Source organism: Schistocerca americana, chromosome 7 (assembly GCF_021461395.2).
Source record: "Schistocerca americana isolate TAMUIC-IGC-003095 chromosome 7, iqSchAmer2.1, whole genome shotgun sequence".
Classification (NCBI taxonomy): Eukaryota; Metazoa; Arthropoda; class Insecta; order Orthoptera; family Acrididae; genus Schistocerca; species Schistocerca americana.
Genome location: NC_060125.1, coordinates 311055932 through 311077229, shown reverse-complemented (window position 1 = coordinate 311077229; position 21298 = coordinate 311055932). Strand labels below are relative to the sequence as shown.

General features: G+C 43.8%; 1 protein-coding gene across 1 annotated transcript in view; it reads left to right on the top strand.

Moving 5' to 3' along the window:
• The first annotated feature begins 1274 nt into the window (after nucleotides 1-1274).
• LOC124622543 (transmembrane protein 53) overlaps nucleotides 1275-21298 on the top strand; it is a 185787-nt gene continuing 165763 nt past the window's right edge. Inside the window, exon 1 of the mRNA XM_047148278.1 lies at nucleotides 1275-1426. The gene's annotated coding sequence lies outside the window, so the exon portion shown is untranslated. The remainder of the gene's footprint in view (nucleotides 1427-21298) is intronic.

The window sequence follows — 21298 nt, the reverse complement described above, 5'->3', positions numbered from 1 at the left end:
TATACTCTCCACTAAAACGTTAACATGCCATGAGTAATCAGCGCACAATGGAACATAGCGTACAACCAGAAAAGTTTTTGGAGATCTGAAGATGAAAGTCTTACCTGTTGAAACCGGTCAATAAAATACAGTTTTGAACACGATCTTGACCATAAAAAATTTCTTTAAAGTACGTATGGATCGCCTCTTCTCATTTCTCGTTATGAGAACTTCAATCAAACAATTCTGGCCTATCAAAGTAACATGAATTTAGTTTCAACAATGATACGCTGCAGGTATCTCAAAGTAAGATCAACACAATAGCCTGCGAGCTGATTGCTTTTATTTGAGGAATACTCGAATGAATCTAGGACTTCCTGAGGAACCTGCCTACAGTGCCAAACATTCATAAACACCTTAAAAATGGATTACTGTATACTAAGAAACGTTTAATTTAGATTCCTGAAGAAAAGATGCAGTTTTGGAATGAGATTTTGACATATTCGACAGCAAAGAGAGATGAATCTGACGAGAATTCTTAAGTCAATGCGTTTATTTTAGTGAAATAGCACTTAAAATGTATTTAGCTTGATGAAAATATGTAAAATAAATTTCTACTCTCAAAATGTAAGGCTTTTAATTTTTGTTCCACATGGTTTACTGCAAAAAGAAAACTTGAAGAATGGCAAAAAAAATTTTAAGCTGCCGGTAACACAATGTTGGATGAAAACTACATAATCTAGAGCACCGTACAATCACATATTTTTAGAAAAAAAAATAATTTTGCTTTAGGGTTTTCGTATGAATTAGTTTTTTGACCCTCCTGTAAAATTTGTAGAAGTGGACTTGTTCCCTTTTTGCAGTTAGCATTTCAAATCTGCACAAGTAAAAATTAGGAAATTACCAATATCATTGAACACTATGACCTATGACATAAGCAAGAAAATAGTTGATGTTTAAGATTCTTCGTAGATATTAAAACATTAGTATACCAAAAATATAACTATTGTAAGACATCAAAAAATAATGTTGACGAAACAGCTTGATTTCAGACTTTAGTATTTCCGATTGCTAGATTGTAATTGCACAACACATTACTAGCTGCATTTATACCTCCTTTATAAGCTCTGAAAAAATACCGTATAACTTCCCACAGTTTGAGCACTTCACAGTTGAATGGGCTCGTCAAATATTACCGGCATATTAGTTACACTCCCGTCCGCTTGGGAGCGCGGCGCGCGCCTCACCGTTGCCAACCCACCCGCCTGCGCGCTCCAGTAGCCGCTTCCCTCTCAGTCAGGAAACCGCAGCCTGTCCGAAGGGAAGTGTCAGCCCACTGTGCTTCTCATCGGGCCGCCGCTGCAGCTGCGCGTAGCGTACACCACAATTGCTTTGTCGCTTGGGGGAACACAAATCTCGAGGAACGCACTATCATCGAATACTGCAGGTAAGAAGCGCCGGTCGCTAGGCTCACCTGTTGTCATTGATGCAGTATACCATGCCGGCGTTTTGTAATACATATCCGTCTGTCATTCAGTAAGAGATCCTGCAGGGGACTGGCGGCGCTACAGGTGTAGCGGATATGATTGGTAACAACGGTGCGGTGGGTGGCGTGATTCCGCGCAAGTTAGCGTTGAACTGTAAATATCACGGAAGACAGTACAAGCCGGTATGAAGAAGTACACGGTGATAACACATTAGAAAACCGCAATTATGCGGAGCAGTCAGCTGAAAATACAGGCGCAACCACTACCGCTTACTGAACAATTTTGCAAAGAATTATTCATTGCAAAGATACTTCTAACTGTCGCTTTCTTCGTTTCCCGCCGTTCCTTAGTTGCTTAAAAATTCATAGAGCTATGTTCCGTTTTTGTAAGTAATTGAAAAGCAGTTTGTTTTTTACGATAGCCGTTTCGCTTCTTTCATTTATGAAGCATCTTCAGTGGCCTGTAATACATGTTTTTATACATATAATAAATACATTTTGTAGTAGTTACAAGTATATTAATATGTTACCTTTTCTCATGTCACTCTTGTTTGCCAAGTTAGAAACAACTTTCGCAGCACAAATTTCGTAACTTTAAATTTTTGGTGTTTCTTAGAATTCCCAGTGTTGTTATTCATATGTATCATCATATGTGTTATGGGGACAGAGTAAACACATCTCCAAGATGACTCACATTAACTAACGACAATGGAAATCGTAAGTAACACTAAAAGGACAATTTAACCTCTCAAATCTTGTCATGTAAAACTTGTGTCTAACCGGAAAAACAAGAGTGACATGAGAATACTTGACTGAGAAGTAGCGGCTCCGGTCTGTCTCGATGTAGATCCATTTTCAAATTACAAAATTGGAATTGTTACTTTTAATTCATTTCACAGCTGTAAAATTGTTTTCAATGAAATCTGAAACCAATTAGGTAGCCTTAACAAGAGATATTGTATTTTTGCTGTGGGTTGACAAATTTGGCAGCAACTCGTATACGTTACGTGCACCTACTACCAAACTCGAAACGAAAGTAAAAAACGTAACGGAAATTGATCAGCTAGACACCAAATGATAATGGCATTTTTCTCTCTGGTATTGGATGCTTAGAATCATTACGCAAGAGATTCAGCCGACGGAAAGTCACAACAAACCACTACTTGGCACTCCGAGCTATTCCGCTAATAACTGAGCCTCAGCCGACGCCAAGGAAAGTATGCCGATTGATGATGTATCATTTTATGGAAAGCAAAATCGGCCAAATACGCTTGATTTTTTTTTCTTTTCGTTGCCGGTTGTCGACAATTGCTGTTCAGTGATTCTGAAAACATTTCTAATAAGTAATCACTTTCCCTTATACAGGGAGTGAGTGATGGAGACGCTAATAACAGTTTGTAAGTGCTATTTTCACGCCAACGATTGCCAGAGGAGCCATTGAGTTTGTGAAAAGTCTTCCTACCATAAGTATGTACTATAAGTCATATCCTATACTGTACTTTGACTCTATGTGTTCATTGTGGAGTGGAAATGGTCGTCAAGTACAGAACTTAGAATGAAAGTTGTTTCTTAGAAATCAGCTTTTCGAAGTGCGAGCGACGTCATGTTGTCTGCTAATGTACCGGTAGCCGTTTTTTTAGAAATCAAAATAAAAAAATAGAATATGTCTGCATTAACATACGCAGTAGAGCTTTGATTACCTGAAACAAATGCCCAAAATTTTTTTCAGAGCTGAGACTCGTTTTACTCGCTCTCGCATTCGGGAGGACCCGCCCGGTCATTCAGATGTAGGATTTCCGTAATTTCCCCAAATCGCTTCAGGCAAATTGTTCCTTTGACAAGGCACGACAGATTTCTTTCCCCATCCCTAAAAAGTTACGAGCTTGTGCTCTGTTTGTAATGTCTTCGAACTCGACAAGATGTTAAATCCTACCCTTCATTCTTCTCTCTCTCTCTCTCTCTCTCTCTCTCTTCGTTACTGAATCGTTTTAAAGACAGAAGTAATACAGGATCACATTCTTGTTTGTTATTCTAACCACTTAGCAAAAAAAATGGTTCAAATGCCTCTGAGCACTATGGGACTCAACTGCTGAGGTCATTAGTCCCCTAGAACTTAGAACTAGTTAAACCTAACTAACCTAAGGACATCACAAACATCCATGCCCGAGGCAGGATTCGAACCTGCGACCGTAGCGGTCTCGCTGTTCCAGACTGCCAGCGCCTTTAACCGCACGGCCGCTTCGGCCAGCTAACCACTTAGCAGCTGTCTCAAGGTTATGGAAAACTTCCTCACTGGGTGGTTCTTTTTCATCACTGTCGTCACGACGTTCTTCCTGGTCGACGCAAGAGTCTTGGTCGTCGATAACACTAAGTTGTTATATCGCCTGTCGATTCTTGATAGCCACTGGGCGCGCGCGAATTTGAATTAACCGGCTGGAAGGCTTTTGATTAACCGATGTTTCGTCTGGTCGGTTTTCAGATAACTGGTGTTCTGTAGGATTGGAAAAAATCCATCCTGTCTCAATAGCGACAAGAATAGGTGAAACCCCATCGCGCTAAACGCACCTAAATAGGCTTAGGCATGGCTCGAAAGATCAGTCTTTATTAGATGTTTGGGAGCACACTGCAAGGACAAACAATCGAAGAGTAGACAAGATGAGCAACAATATCGCGCTTCGGAAGCTGAAGTTCATCTTTAATTAGCTACCTACTGACATTAGTTTACTGTTGGCTATTCATTTTCTTACCTGTTCGCAAAACTCTGCTTACTTTGGGAACGAGTTTCAAACGACAATTTTTCCGCGAATAATCGGATTGTTTAGTGGTAACGCCAAGGAACTGGACCAGAAATATTTCGTGACTGCTATGGGTTTATGATTCGTTCGATTATGTAAAATCAAAAGTCAGGGGTCGATTCTTATTCTCTTCTTGAATCACTGTTTTCTAGCGCGTAATTGGTCTTGCGGTAGCGTTCTCGCTTCTCGCGCACGGGGTCCCGGGTTCGATTTCCGGCGAGGTCAGGGATTTTCCCTCCCTCGAAATGACTGGGTGTTGTTGTGTCGCCTTCATCATTGTCATCATTCATCCGCATTATGTTCGGAGGAAGGCAATCGCAAACCACTTCCGCTAGGACCTTGCCTAGTACGACGCAGCGGGTTTCCCGCATCGTCCCCTACGCTGTTCGGAGTAAGGAACCTCATCATCATCAATACACTCTATGTTCAAAAGTATCCGGACGCCCGCATGTAATGCGGAATTGAAAACTATATTTCGCAAGAGGCAGACCCACCAGTATCAAAGTAGGCACCAATTATTGTGTTATCAGTAGAGAAGCAGTACTGTAGAATGGGTCTGTCACGAGGTCACAGTGACTTGGAACGTGGGCTAGTTATTGGATGTGACCGGAGTAAGAAAATCAGGGACATTTCAACCCTTCTAAAGCTACCCAAATCAACTTTTGACGTTACGATTGCGAAGTCAAATGTAAAGGAACAACCACAACTAAACCAAGACCAGGCAGGACTCATGTAATGACGGACGGATCATCGAGCATTGCGTAGGGTGATTTCAAAAATCCCATGAAATCAGCGGAAGGAATCACTCTTGAGTTCCAGTTGCTACCAGCATTCCGTCTATCACATCGACTGCGAGTACGGAGTTGAAAACAATGGGGCGCAATGGCCGAGCCGCTCCTCATAAGCCACACATTTCAGTGGTCAAAGCTACGCGACGCTGGAGGTGGAGCAAAGAACGACACCACTAGACAGCGGATGCCTGTAAACGAGTGATTTGGACTGATGAATCACGCTATACCTTGTGATATACCCCGTGCCTATCATCATGTGTTGCGCCAACAATGAAGTACGGAGGGCGTGGTGTTACGGTACGGGGGTGTTTTTTGTCTGTCGTGTGCAGTTTCCTTATTGTGCTTAAGAAGCCGAAGGATCTGAACACATTTTCCAGCACTGTATCCTGCTTACAGTGGATAAATATTTCTTATGCGATTATTGTTTGCATCAGCATGACAATGGAACCTGTTATTAACAAGCATTTTTGAGGCAATGGATTGTGGACAATAGCATTCCTGAAATGGACTGGCCTGCCTAGACCTGATCTGACCTAATGGAACACTTTTGGGATGAATTAGAATATGGAATTAGCTCCAGATCTCAGCGTTCAATCATTACCTTCACTGGTTTCGCCTCTGGAGGAAGACTGGACTGCTATTCATCCAAAGGTATTCAGGCACCTAATTGAAAGTGTCCCCAGCAGGGTTCAGTCTGTCATAAAGGCTAAGGCCGGACGCACCCCTTATAAATGTCCACTGAGAGATGTCCGGATACTTTTGATAGCACCACCTCTAACAGTGCTTCACGTAAGTAAAAACTGGTAATTTGCACTAGCGGTATGGCGTACTCTACATCTACATGGATACTCTGCAAATCACATTTAAGTGCCTGGCAGAGGGTTCATTGAACCACCTTCACAATTCTCTATTATTCCAATCTCGTATAGCGCGTGGAAAGAATGAACACCTATGTCTTTCCGTTAGAGCCCTGATTTCCCTTATTTTATCGTGGTGCTCGTTCCGCCATATGTAGGTCGGTGCCAACAAAATATTTTCGCATTCGGAGGAGAAGGTTGGTGATTGGAATTTCGTGAGAAGATTCCGTCGCAACGAAAAACGCCTTTCTTTTAATGATTTCCAGCCCAAATCCTGTATCATTTCTGTGACACTCTCCCCCATATTTCGCGATAGTACAAAACGTGCTGCATTTCTTTGAACTTTTTCGATGTACTCCGTCAGTCCTATCTGGTAAGGATCCCACACTGCGCAGCAGTGTTCTAAAAGAGGACGGACAAGCCCAGTGTAGGCAGTCTCCTTAGTAGGTCTGTTACATTTTCGAAGTGTCCTGCCAATAAAACGCAACCTTTGGTTAGCCTTCCCCACAACATTTTCTATGTGTTCTTTCGAATTTAAGTTATTCGTAATTGTAAAACCTAGGTATTTAGTTGAATTTACGGCTTTCAGATTAGAATGATTTATCGTGTAACCGAAGTTTAACGAGTCCGTCAGTTACTACGAACTGTGACCCCTCTGACAGGAAACCGCTAATCCAGTCACAAAACTGAGACGATATTCCATAAGCACGCAATTTCACTACGAGCCGTTTGTGTGGCACAGTGTCAAAAGCCTTCCGGAAATCGAAGAATACGGAATCGATGTGAAATCCCTTGTCAATAGCACTCAGCATTTCATGTGAATAAAGAGCTAGTTGTGATTCACAGGAACGATGTTTTCTAAACCCATGTTGACTGTGTCAATAGACCGTTTCCTTCGAGGTAATTCATAATGTTCGATCACAATATATGTTCTAAAATCCTGGTGCATATCGACGTTAACGATATGGGCTTGTAATTTAGTGGATTACTCCTACTACCTTTCTTGAATATTGGTGTGCCCTGTGCAACTTTCTAGTCTTTGGGTACGGACCTTTCATGGAGCGAACGGTTGTATATGATTGTTACGTATGGAGCTAATGCATCAGCATACTCCGCATTAACAATAATTGGCTTTGTGAGCTAGTTCTCACATCGCAGGACGAAGAGGTTCGTGACTATTAGAGATTAAGTGCTAGGGTGTGTAAACAAACCTTGGGGATAACGACAGCTTTCCTTAATTTAGGAATATCTACCTCGCTGTTACCGTACACCTGATTTTTAGAGATATACAATAATGAAAATAGGATTAATAATAGTTCTCTCGATTAAATTGAACTTAATGATTTATTTGATTATGTCAACACACGGGTAGTCGTTAAACTTTGACGAAACACAATGTACGAAGTTCTACACTTCTCAGAAAACGATAGTCTCCGTAACTGCAGTCCATTCAAAGTAGCGGTACTGCTCAGGTTTTGGAACCACAGACTGATCACTGAAAGCCAACATTCTGTACTTAATGGAGCACCTATGTCTGTTACATTTTCAGATCACGCTACCACATTTGTATGTATATTAAGAAAGAAGAAATTCCACAGCGTGCTGAAAAAGTAATGACTACGAATTTTTCTATGTGACAATTTTTAAATCATTTTAAGTAAAACATTCATTATTAACATTGCAAATCTTTATTTTGATGTCTACGTAGTTGCAGCCCTCTGCCACTAGTGAGCTCCGAATTGTAGCGTGTAACATGACGGTGTGTAATGTAACTATGTTAGTGCGTGAGAATCAGCTTCTGTAGTAGTTTCGAATTCGAAGAGTTCGGTTCAGCGAAGCGACATGGGCACATTCCGATGCCTTGCTTTCACTGTCATCAACCATCCTCCACACAGTTCCGACTTGGCCTACTCCCATATCCGTCTGTTTGCAAAACTTGAAGGTCATCTTCGAGGGCTCTACTTTGATAGTGATGCAGTGCAAGCAACAAAGACAATCTACAGAGACAGTATCAACAAGCCGGTCGTCCGGAACCGCGCTACTGCTACGGTCGCAGGTTCGAATCCTGCCTCGGGCATGGGTGTGTGTGATGTCCTTAGGTTAGTTAGGTTTAAGTAGTTCTAAGTCTAGGGGACTGATGACCTCAGATGTTAAGTCCCATAGTGCTGAGAACCATTTTTGAACAAACCGATCTCTCGTTGGGAGATACGTGTTCATCGACAGGGTGATGCTGTTGAAGATGTGGGATGCTAGTAACGTTTGTCTAAGCCCGCCCGGTTGGCCGCGCGGTCAAATGCACGGCTTTCCGGACGGGAAGGAACGCCTGGTCCCCGGCACGAATACGCCCGGTGGATTTGCGTCGAGGTCCGGTGAACCGGCCAGTCTGTGGATGCTTTTTAGGCGGTTTTCTATCTGCCTCGGCGAATGCTGGTTCCCCTTATTCCGCCTCAGTAACACTATGTCGGCGATTGCTGCGCAAACAAGTTCTCCACATACGCGTACACCACCATTACTCTACCACGCAAACGTAGGGGTTACACTCGTCTGGTGTGAGACGTTCCTTGGGGGGGGGGGGGGGGGTTCGGCGGAGGGGTGAAGTGGACTGCCGTAGTTGTGGACCACTGCGGCTGCGGCGGGGACGGAGCCTCTCTGTCGTTTGTAGGTCCCCGGTTATCATACAACACATACAATACAATACAACTTTTGGTTTTTTTAAAACGTTTTACGAGGTTTCTCAAAAATATTCTGAGACATCACTTTTCAGTAAGCCTTCGAAGTTTATTCTCTAAATTTCCCTGCACCAATGAACTGTGACGTGTTTTCGGGATACGAAAGAGTGTTACAAGACTTATGGCTTATTTTAATTCTAGAACATCCTACAATGGTGGTGTTATAAAGCTTGAAATTTTGACAAATGATGCATCCATTCTTGACTTTTGTCGTTAACGTTTTTCTTTTCTCAAAAAATTGCATGCAGCATGATTATAATAGACTAAAAATTATTCCTATAAAAACGTAAAGTATTTAACATTTATATAGAAAGAAGTCAAATATTTTGGTGCACGTGTATTCAATAACACAGAAAAAGGATTGGCATTTAACGTCTCGTCGACGACGATGTCATTAGGGACGGAGCCGAAGGTTGTTTGGGAGGAAGGAAGGGAACGGAGATCGGGCGGGTGCTTTTCCAAAAAACCACGGAAAACTTAATCAGACTGGGCGTATCGGGAACTGAACCATAGTCAACTCGTATGCGTGTCAAGTGTCTTAACTACTTGTAATGCAAAACTAACTTAGCTACGAGTCCTCCACGGTTCGTTTTCATGCCACACTTTCATTTGACTCTCATACCTTTTACTCCAGCGTCAGTAAACAAATATCAATTTATTTCCACTTAATACACTGTCAAAAGGAACAGGAGAAGAAACATTCAGATGAAAATATAACAAAGAATTGTGTTTAGGCATAAGAAGAGTTTAAGGCTGTGACTGTGTCAAATAATGTTATGTAAGACCTTATCAAGGCAGTGGCTTCATACCGGGAAGCAGCTGATGGGGTGACAGGGGAAACTGGGCCAGTCTTCGACGGTTCACATTCATTTTTAAACAGCTGTCAGCCGACGTATCGATTTCTTCACTGTGTCTTCCCGTTATACCAGAGCTAAGAAACTATACTGAGAGTATTAGTTTTGCTGATAACTTTTCATTGTTTAAAGGAAAGAGGTACGATTCCCGTTCGTGCTGTTTTTACTGCTTACATGTTTAACGTCAGGCGGGTTGGGGGGGGGGACTGTTTTACCACTCACCTTTTATGAAACAATTGCAGCTAAAGAGTGCCCATAAGCCCACATTCTTTACCTCTGTATGCATTTTAGAGCCGACAGTATGTTCTTAGATTCCGCCTTAAATCATTTTCACTAAATGTTATGAAGGGAAGTTAGTGTAACATCCCGTCAACACCAAAATCTTTACAAGCTTTCGTGAAGCTAATGTGGTGTCCTAATTAACTGTTCTCTTATTTTTCAGTTAATAATAATAGCATTTTTATAATAACAGTGCCTGTTTAAAAATCTTTCTAGTAGGACGACCAATATTGCTATTCCGAAGAATAAGCTGCAGGTCCGTCCTTATGTGATTACCGCTGGCTATAAAATTCTCTCGCAGCAGCATAGGTCGTCCTTTTTACTGAACACCATAACGAAAATACTATTACAAAATACTTAAACGGAAATTGGATTACTATGATAAGGTTAACACTAAGTTATAAATATGTCACGACCTGTTAATTTATCTTGTTTATTAATAATTATTTATCTTAGTGCAGTGCTTACAAATAACAGGCGCTGAGTTAATAGTCCAACTAATCTATATACTACACAAGCCAAGTCTATGAACTATCAAGGAGTATGCATATGGAGCGATTTGAAGTGGAAAGACCACATGAAATTAATTGGCGGTAAGGCAGGTGCCAGATTAAGATTCATTGGAAGAATTCTCAGGAAATGCAGTCCATCAATAACGGAAGTAGTTTACAAAACAATCGTTCGACCAATGCTTGAATATTGCTCGTCATTATGGCATCCGTACCAGATCAGACTGATAGAGGAAATAGAGAAGATCCAAAGAAGAGCAGTGCGTTTCGTGACAAGTTCATTTAGTAGGCATGAAAGCGCCAAAGAGATGATCAAGTGACTCCAGTGGCAGGTGTGCAAGAGAGGCGTTCTGCATCACGATGTGGTCTACTGTTAAGTTCCGAGAGCGGACGTTCCTAGAAGAGTCAACAAATGTATTGCTTCATCCTAAGGATGTCTCCCGAAACTACCATGAAGATAAAATTAGAGAGATTAGACCACACACGAGTGCTTACCAGCAATCGTTCTTCCCGCGAACTATTTGCGACTGGGACAGGAAAGGGGAAGCGACAGGCGTACACAAAGCACCCTCTGCCACATACTGCTATTTGGCTTGTGGAGTGTAGATGTATATGTATGTCCTTCGGAGAATCAGAGTTCATGCTACCTCTGTAATGGACTTGTGATTCCTCTCTTCTAATGAAGTCGTCGACATGACGTTAAATACTAAGCTCCTTGTTGTCTTCCTTCGTTAATAAAAATACGCTACTTCCAATCATCCTCATGTTTGCTTTCGTCACGAGATCGGACAAGTTTCGAAATAAGTTCACTAGACAAAATGTTGGTCATTCCCTTACAAGAGCACGCTGTTCGTCTTGGAATGCTGTAAATGGTGAACTGTTAATGCGGGAAACTTGTAAGGTACCATCTGACACGAACTATTGTCGCCATCCTTACAAAAGGCCTCGCAGTTGCTATATATGTATGGCAATTGGATACACGCCCTAATGTCCTTCTCCATCTTCTCTCTGTCCACCTTCCCCTCCATCTTTCATTGTCCATCTCGCCTTCCTCCGCATCTCTTCGTCCATCAGCTTTTCCCCCTCTCTTTGTCCATCGAGGTAAAAAACAAAACGGTACATTTTCACTGCAGACCACAGCACGGCATTTTATAACTCAGTCAGTTTTAATAGAAAACCTGTACACTCTTGCTTAAAAAATTACATAGCCTGTGTCTGTCTGAATGTTTAATAGAGGATCGGGTAAAAATTTGAAGTAAATTGTCAATAACTTTAAAAGATTTTTGCTAACTTTATTTCCACATTATACAGGGTGTCCCACTCAAACCTCCCTGATTTCAGGGACCCAGGAGAGAAAAACCACACGCAGTAGATACGACAATTAATAATGCACCACACTGTAGAGCGTCTCAAAGAATTTATATTTCCAAGTCAGAAGCCCAAAGTATCGTCGCCAACCGGCCGTTGTGACCGAGCGGTTCTAAGCGCTTCAGTGCGGAACTGCGCTGCTGCTACGGTAGCAGTTTCGAATTCTGCCTCGGGCATGGATGTGTGTGATGTCCTTCGGTTAGTTAGGTTTAAGTAGTTAAGTTAAGGGGACTAATGACCTCAGATATTAAGTTCCATAGTGCTTAGAGACATTTGAACCATTTTTTATGGTCGCCAGAGTGCAACAAGGTCACATGAAGTGAAAATGGCGACTCCACAGCAGTGCGCGCAAGCAGTAGTGTGGTTTGCAGAAACAAAATCGCCGACTGCTGTGCAAAGAAATTGTCATGTGTATGAATGGTGATCCACCTGGTGTGAAAACAATTAAGTAATGGTATAGGAAGTTTCTGGTCACAGTAAGTGTTCTGAAAATTTTGGCGGAGCACGTTACGGAGTTTCAGAGGAGACAGTGGAGGACATCAGACAAACGTTTCTCAGAAGGCCACGTAATAAATCAATTCGTCAAGTATCTAGGCAACCTGATGTACTTCGATCAACATTGTATTGTGTCATTCACCAGCGTCTTCGTATGTGTGCTTGCAAAGTGCAAATTCTGCAACATCTGACGCCAAACGACAAACCACGCCAACAACTATTTGCTGCGGATATGCTGCAGCGTATTGATATGGATGCCACCTTCCTGGTATGATGTTTATTCTCAAATGAGGCAACCTTTCATCTACACTACTGGAAATGGAAAAAAGAACACATTGACACCGGTGTGTCAGACCCACCATACTTGCTCCGGACACTGCGAGAGGGCTGTACAAGCAATGATCACACGCACGGCACAGCGGACACACCAGGAACCGCGGTGTTGGCCGTCGAATGGCGCTAGCTGCGCAGCATTTGTGCACCGCCGCCGTCGGTGTCAGCCAGTTTGCCGTGGCATACGGAGCTCCATCGCAGTCTTTAACACTGGTAGCATGCCGCGACAGCGTGGACGTGAACCGTATGTGCAGTTGACGGACTTTGAGCGAGGGCGTATAGTGGGCATGCGGGAGACCGGGTGGACGTACCGCCGAATTGCTCAACACGTGGGGCGTGAGGTCTCCACAGTACATCGATGTTGTCGCCAGTGGTCGGCGGAAGGTGCACGTGCCGTCGACCTGGGACCGGACCGCAGCGACGCACGGATGCAAGCAAAGACCGTAGGATCCTACGCAGTGCCGTAGGGGACCGCACCGCCACTTCCCAGCAAATTAGGGACACTGTTGCTCCTGAGGTATCGGCGAGGACCATTCGCAACCGTCTCCATGAAGCTGGGCTACGGTCCCGCACACCGTTAGGCCGTCTTCCGCTCACGCCCCAACATCGTGCAGCCCGCCTCCAGTGGTGTCGCGACAGGCGTGAATGGAGGGACGAATGGAGACGTGTCGTCTTCAGCGATGAGAGTCGCTTCTGCCTTGGTGCCAATGATGGTCGTATGCGTGTTTGGCGCCGTGCAGGTGAGCGCCACAATCAGGACTGCATACAACCGAGGCACACGGGGCCAACACCCGGCATCATGGTGTGGGGAGCGATCTCCTACACTGGCCGTACACCACTGGTGATCGTCGAGGGGACACTGAATAGTGCACGGTACATCCAAACCGTCATCGAACCCATCGTTCTACCATTCCTAGACCGGCAAGGGAACTTGCTGTTCCAACAGGACAATGCACGTCCGCATGTATCCCGTGCCACCCAATGTGCTCTAGAAGGTGTAAGTCAACTACCCTGGCCAGCAAGATCTCCGGATCTGTCCACCATTGAGCATGTTTGGGACTGGATGAAGCGTCGTCTCACGCGGTCTGCACGTCCAGCACGAACGCTGGTCCAACTGAGGCGCCAGGTGGAAATGGCATGGCAAGCCGTTCCACAGGACTACATCCAGCATCTCTACGATCGTCTCCATGGGAGAATAGCAGCCTGCATTGCTGCGAAAGGTGGATCTACACTGTACTAGTGCCGACATTGTGCATGCTCTGTTGCCTGTGTCTATGTGCCTGTGGTCCTGTCAGTGTGATCATGTGATGTATCTGACCCCAGGAATGTGTCAATAAAGTTCCCCCTTCCTGGGACAATGAATTCACGGTGTTCTTATTTCAATTTCCAGGAGTGTATTTGGAAGGGTTAATAGGCATAATGTTCGGATTTGGGGTTATCTATATCGTCACGTTGTCATTGAACATGTTCGTGATAGCCCTGAACTAAACATCGGGTGTGGGCTAATGCATGACAGGATTGTTGGACCATTCTTCTTTGCGGAACAAACAGTGAATGGGTCAGTGTATCTGGACATGTTGGAGCAGTTAGTGTATCCTCAGATACAAGACTTGCAACCCAACGTAATTTTTCTACAAGATGGAGCTCTGTCGCATTGGTCAACGGCTGTTTGCAAGTTCCTGGATAGGCAATTTCCCAATCATTGGATCGGACGCGGAGGACACATTCCCTGGCCACCACGTTCACCCGACATTACGCCGCTTGATTTCTTCACGTCGGAGTTCGTGAAGGACCGGGTGTATGCAACCAAAGTGGACGATATTCCTACTTTGCGACATCGTACCACTAATGCGATTGCAATAATAACAGCGGAAATGTTACAAAGAACTTGGCAAGAAATTGAATATAGACTCGATATTCTTCGTACTACAAATGGTTCACATGTAGAGGTGTATTGATGAAAAATGAAAAATTTCTTTGAGATACTCTACAATGTGGTGCACTTTTCATTGTCGTATCTAATGTGTTTTTTTTTTTCCTGGGTCTTTGAAATCAGGGAGGTTTGAGTGGGACACCCTGTACACAGCGTATAATATATAGCCTTTGTTCATCGAAATCTTTATCAAAGTAACGTGTAAAAATTTAAGTAAGTTGGTCAAGTACTTTTCGATATTTGTGGTAACAACGACCTGTCTATAAGTAATAGTATAGATTTGTTGGACTATTAACCCAGAGGCTGTTAATTGTAAATACTACACGAAGATAAATACGAGCAATTATTAATAAATAAAATAAATTAATAAGTCTTGACTTATTTATAACGTATTATCGTTAACCCATTCATGCTAATTCATTTTCTGCTGAAGTATTTTGTAATATATCTTCGTTGCGATGTTCAGTAACACGGACGACCGAAGTCACTGCGACAGAGGAATTTTATATCTGTTCCCGCATACCAGAAGTAATATACGGACGAAATAACACTCGTCTGTTGCACTGATGATTCAGTAGAGAAACGACGCTGTCGCCTTCGGCGATGACTGCTTATGATCTGAGTGGCACTGCGCTCAGGCGTTAAGTACGTGTGCTGATGCAGTAGCATATGGAAACTCTTCTGGACGGGTCTACGCCATCGTTCCTCTTTCGCCAATGCTGCTGGCAGCCACTGCGTTTCCTTGGGGTTCCATTGCAAAGTACCAACTTTGCCTTGGCACCTCTCTCTCCGGACTACACCACACGAAGCAACGTGCGTGTCTCTGACAAGTAGTCATTCCTCGCTAAGTGACGCTGTTATCGCCTGGACGGCCTTATATCAATAGTAGGTCGGTGGTCCTGACGTTCTGACTGATCAATGTATTGTTGTTGATATTTCTTCCTGGTTATATGGCCGTGGTCCATGGAATTCTTCTAATCCTAACGTTTCGTCCAATACTTATACTTATAACCACGGTGAACTCATGTCCAGACGTGTTTGGTTGGGCGGCCACCCTTCATTACAGATGGTTCAAATCAAATGGTTCTGAGCGCTATGGGACTTAACATCTTAGGTCATCAGTTCCCTAGAACTTAGAACTACTTAAACCTAACTAACCTAAGGACATCACACATATCCGTGCCCGAAGCAGGATTCGAACCTGCGACCGTAGCAGTCGCACTGATCCGGACTGAAGCGCCTAAAACCGCTCGTCCACCGCGGCCGGCCCATTACAGATGTCGGACGTCATAGATTGGGCAGACTGGTAAAACAGGACAGGCGCCGGACTGTGGCAGAACTAACGTCAGACTTAAATGCTGGGCAGAGTACAAGTGGTGTCTGAACACGCAGTGCACCAATGGGCCTCCGCAGCCGACTACCCGTGCATGCACCATGTGAACAACGCGACATCGGCAACTACAATTGAAATGAGCATGTGATCATCGGCACTGGACGTTGGCCCAGTGGCAGAGTGGTCTGATGAAACCCAATACCTTCTTCAGATGCCGATGGAGGTGTGCGAATCCGTCGTCTTCCAGGGGAGCAGCTCCTTGACACCTGCACTGCTGAACGGAGACAAGCAAGCGGCGGCTCCATTGTGCTCTGGGGAACATTCACTTGGGCATCCAAGAGTCCAGTGGAGCTCGTGCAAGGCACCACGACGGCCAAGGAGTATCGTGCACTGGTTGCAGACCACGTACACTCCTTCATGACTATCGTGTTTCCAGACGGCACAGGCCTTTTTTTAGCAAGATAATGCGCCGTGTCACAGTTCAGGGAGTGTGATGGAAAGGTTCAAGGAACACAGTGGCGAGTTCCGATTGATGTGCTGACCCCACAACTCACCAGATTTGAACTCGAACACATCTAGGATGTGACTGAATGTGATGTCAGAGTTCATCTCCCTCCTCTCCAGACATCATGGGAATTAGGTGACGTGTGTGCAGATGTGCGACCTGCCAAGGCCTCATTACTTCCAAGCCAAAGCGCCGCCACTGTTATCTGTGCCAAAGATGGACATATCGGCTATTATGTAGGTGGTCTTAATGTTCTGGCTCATCAGTGTATGTGTTAATTGTTGTAGCATATCCCTGCTCTCCGTGGCTGGTAAAATTTTGGTAGAATTCTGTTGAATTGCCTCCAGACTCTTTCCGAGACCGTACTTCCTGAATCTCAGGGTGGATTTCGCCCCTCCAGAGAAACTATTGATACGGTCTTCTGTGCGCTACAACTGCAGGAGGAGTGTGGGGAGCAACGTAAGTCTTTACTATTACTGTTTGTGACCTATAAAAGGCGTTTGATACGGTGCTTAGAGAAGCTGTCTGGAAGGTCTTAAAACGGTTTGGCTGCCCTGAATAGTTTGTTCGGATGATTCGAGCTTTCCGTAATGACATGACTGGGCAAATGCTGTACCAGAATAAAATATTTGACGAATTGTCTGTTACTAAAAGGCTCAAAAAAGGATGTGTCTACGCATCAACATTGTTTGCTCTGTACCTAGCAGCCATTCTTTGATACATCGTATGCAAGCCATCAGGTTTAGAGCTTGACAGAGAGCTATTTAATCAGTCCAGGCTCCATTCTAAAAGGTTTACAAGTGTTGTCAAGGTTAATGGACTGCAATATGCAGACGACAGTCATCTACAGCTCAAACACCAGCAGAGCTGGACGTGTCAGTAATTGTTTTAGTACTGCATATGTCTAGCGGTTCTAGGCGCGCAGTCTGGAACCGTGCGACTGCTACGGTCGCAGGTTCGAATCCTGCCTCGGTCATGGATGTGTGTGATGTCCTTAGGTTAGTTAGGTTTAAGTAGTTCTAAGTTCTAGGGGACTGATGACTGATGACCACAGCTGTTAAGTCCCATAGTGCTCAGAGCCATTTGAACCATTTGAAGTACTGCATATGAACAGTTCGGCAGACCATAAATATCCAAAAAACAAAGGTACTCGCACAGTCGGCTTCTGGAAATACCTGTCCAGATTTCAACATTTCTGTTTCAAGCACACCTTTGGAACAAGCCGATCACTTCCTTTAACTAGGAAATATATTTTCATTTAACTGCTCATTGGAAAAGGGCGTGTAGTGCAGAATTCATGCTGGACGTGTCGAATTTGGACGTCTCCTACAGCGGGTTTTCCTGAATAAAGATCTGACACTATGCACCAAACTGATGGTGTATCGAGCAGTTGTTGTTTCTATCCTGCTCTATGGTTGCGGAACCTGGACGCTGTATCGCCTGATCTCAAGAAACTAGAATGCTTCAACCAACACAAGCTCAGGTACATTATTAACATCAAATGTGATCAAATCCTTATCAAACATTACTGTTGTTGAGATGGCGAAGATGTACAGTATAGAAGCCATCGTTACTGGTCACCAACACACATGGATTGGGCATATCAACACATGAGAAAGAAAGAATTCCTCGACAAATTTTGTGTAGTGAAGTGAGCATAGATACAAGGCTCCGAGGTGCTCCTCTGAAGCTCTATAACACGGATCCAGCCCGAGATTAGTTTCAATCCGACGCGCGGAGGAAATTCGTGAGGGAGAGCGAAGTGCTTGCTTGCACTGTATTCCACCCATGACACATTTTCGGATATTCCCCACGCTGTTGTTCGTATTATTCTAGCTTGTCTTCCGTGTAATACAGCCGATATGTGCTAAATACAAGCTATTTTGACTTGTAAACTTTCTTAAATTGAACAAAAAATTCATAATTCAATTAGCGTTACAGAAACAACCCCTATAGATCAGTCATTAAATCATTTTTCGACCAATGTTTGAAAAAGATGCTTTCTAATAACGGTTCTGGGAACACTAACAAATAATTCTTGTCCATCGTGGACGAATTAAAAACTGCAAGTGTTGAAATAGGAATTAGCTGTAGCCAGTTGTCTTTATAGTTGTTTATTTTTCTAGGATGACATTTCAAGATACCCATCTTCATATGTTTACATTAATTTTATTTACGTGTCGTGAACATCATTTCTTTACTAACGGCTTTGCAGAATTTTGCAACGGAAGTTTTTAAGTCAGCTATTGTATGAGGGTGACTTGAAAAGTTATCGGAACGGAGCAGAAAAACGTACTTACATCACTGAAACTTTTATGTTCCAGTGTAGTCCCCTTGTAGATTAATGCACTTGGTTCGACGATGTTCCAGTGCCTTGATCCCATCTCGAAAATGAGTTTTCTCCAAGCCTGCAAAATAGTTGTGAATTCTGGCTATCAATTCTTCGTTTGAAGTGAATCTTCGTCCACCAAGAAAAATTTTCAGTTTTGGAAAGAGATAAAAGTCTGACGGAGCCATATCAGGCGAATAAGGCGGATGTGGCAACATACCTTAGTTCGTGTAATTTTGCCATGGCGACGGCACATATGTGCGGGCGCGTCAAGAGTCGCACCCATCTTGCAGATAATTTTTTCATTTCAAATTCTTCAGAAAATGTGATATACCCTTTCATATGACATCTGGCAAGCGTGAGAAATTTCACGCACTTCCAATCGGCGATCCTCCATGACCATTTTGTGCACTTTTGCAATGATTTCTGGAGTAGTGACACATCATGGCCGACCAATGCGCGGATCATTCTCTAAGTTCTCCCGACCAAATTTAAATTCATTTGTCCACTTGGTAACAGTCCGCCAGTGTATTCTGGAAGTCGGCATGAATGTCCTTTGCTTTTGTACCTTTTTAACGAAGTTCTTGAGCACTGCTCGAATCTCGATTTTTTTTTTTCCATCTTCACAGATCACTATGCAGGAACAACAACAAATCCACGTCATCGCCACAGCTCTCTTCCAAGAGCACTGACGTCGTACGTGTTTACAGGCACAGTCCAATGAATACCACGTGAACAACTCGTTGTACTAGCGCTGACCTCTCATGGTGATTCAGAGAACTTTTCAAACCACCCTCGTAAAACATCGTGTGCGAAGAAACAAAGTTGAAGACGTGTAAATAAATATAAACGTCTGAAAATAAAATGAAAGTGTATGTTGTCTGTTTTTCAGCCACTTTTCCCGCATTCGTAGATATACAAGTAGGGTAGGTTAAATACCGTCTTTTGCAACTGTAATGGTCTTAATAAGACTTTCATTAGACTTGTATAATTTGTAAAAGGAATGTACCTTAAAAAATGCTTTGAGGCACAATTTGTTGGCGTGGCGTGTGGGGAAACGGGTGCCTTTCATATCGGTGCGTTAGCCCACAGGCATTAACGTCACTGGCGCTGTAGTTCTATGTGCTAGGAGCGTTACTGACACTTCACGTGACGAGCCAGCCCGCCAGCTAGAGTATGTGAATCAGGCCCGCATGTCACTAAAGGTTGCCAGCGCTTGCGCTATACGGACAAAGTCAAGAAGTATCTGAACAGTCTAAACTTTGACCCCGGTAACTGGTACACCGCAGCAGAAATTCATAATCACTGACGCATAATTTCTTCAGCTGCTGCCTTACAGGGCTATTACAAATGATTGAAGCGATTTCATAAATTCACTGTAGCTCCATTCATTGACATATGGTCACGACACACTACAGATACGTCGAAAAACTCATAAAGTTTTGTTCGGCTGAAGCCGCACTTCAGGTTTCTGCCGCCAGAGCGTTCGAGAGCGCAGTGAGACAAAATGGCGACAGGAGCTGAGAAAGCGAATGTCGTGCTTGAAATGCACTCACATCAGTCAGTCATAACAGTGCAACGACACTTCAGGACCAAGCTCAACAAAGATCCACCAACTGCTAACTCCATTCGGCGATGGTATACGCAGTTTAAAGCTTCTGGATGCCTCTGTAAGGAGAAATCAACGGGTCGGCCTGCAGTGAGCGAAGAAACGGTTGAACCCGTGCGGGCAAGTTTCACGCGTAGCCGCGGAAGTCGACGAATAAAGCAAGCAGGGAGCTAAACGTACCACAGCCGACGGTTTGGAAAATCTTACGGAAAAGGCTAAAGGAAAAGCATTTCTTAAACAGGAGATTGGAAAACCGATGGATCGGTCGTGGTGGAGATCATGATCAACAATTCATGTCATGGCCTCCACGCTCTCCCGACTTAACCCCATGCGATTTCTTTCTGTGGGGTTATGTGAAAGATTCAGTGTTTAAACCTCCTCTACCAAGAAACGTGCCAGAGCTGTGAGCTCGCATCAACGATGCTTTCGAACTCATTGATGGGGACATGCTGCGCCGAGTGTGGGAGGAACTTGATTATCGGCTTGATGTCTGCCGAATCACTAAAGGGGCACATATCGAACATTTGTGAATGCCTAAAAAAACTTTTTGAGTTTTTGTATGTGTGTGCAAAGCAGTGTGAAAATATCTCAAATAATAAAGTTATTGTAGAACTGTGAAATCGCTTCAATCATTTGTAATAACCCTGTATATTTAGAGCAGGAACGTCGAAGGCAGGAACACGTCAGAGAGGTAAACTTTGCCAGGCCCAGCCACGCCCTCCACCCTCCATCATGTGTAGCCTATGTGGCCAGGATTGGTCTGCTAAGCGATCAAAAGCATCTGCACACCTGAACTGCGGTGCAGTAATGGAAAAGCAGAAGAAAATTGAAAATACGGATACGAGTATCAGCCGACGACGACAGTACCAGGTTGTCATGTGACACTCTACTGCTGACGCAAGTCATGCCAGTGAAGTACTATGTATGTGCCAGTAGGTTTTAAGGGAACAGCGCAATAAGAAGGTCGAGGAGGAGGCGGCGTGACATAATGACAAAGGAGCTATTGTCTTAGGACGTAGCGATGACTACACCACACCGAGAATAATTATGGCCGATTTGTTGGTGTATCAATGCGGGCTGTCTAACATGTCTAAGAGGAATTAGTACGAGGGCT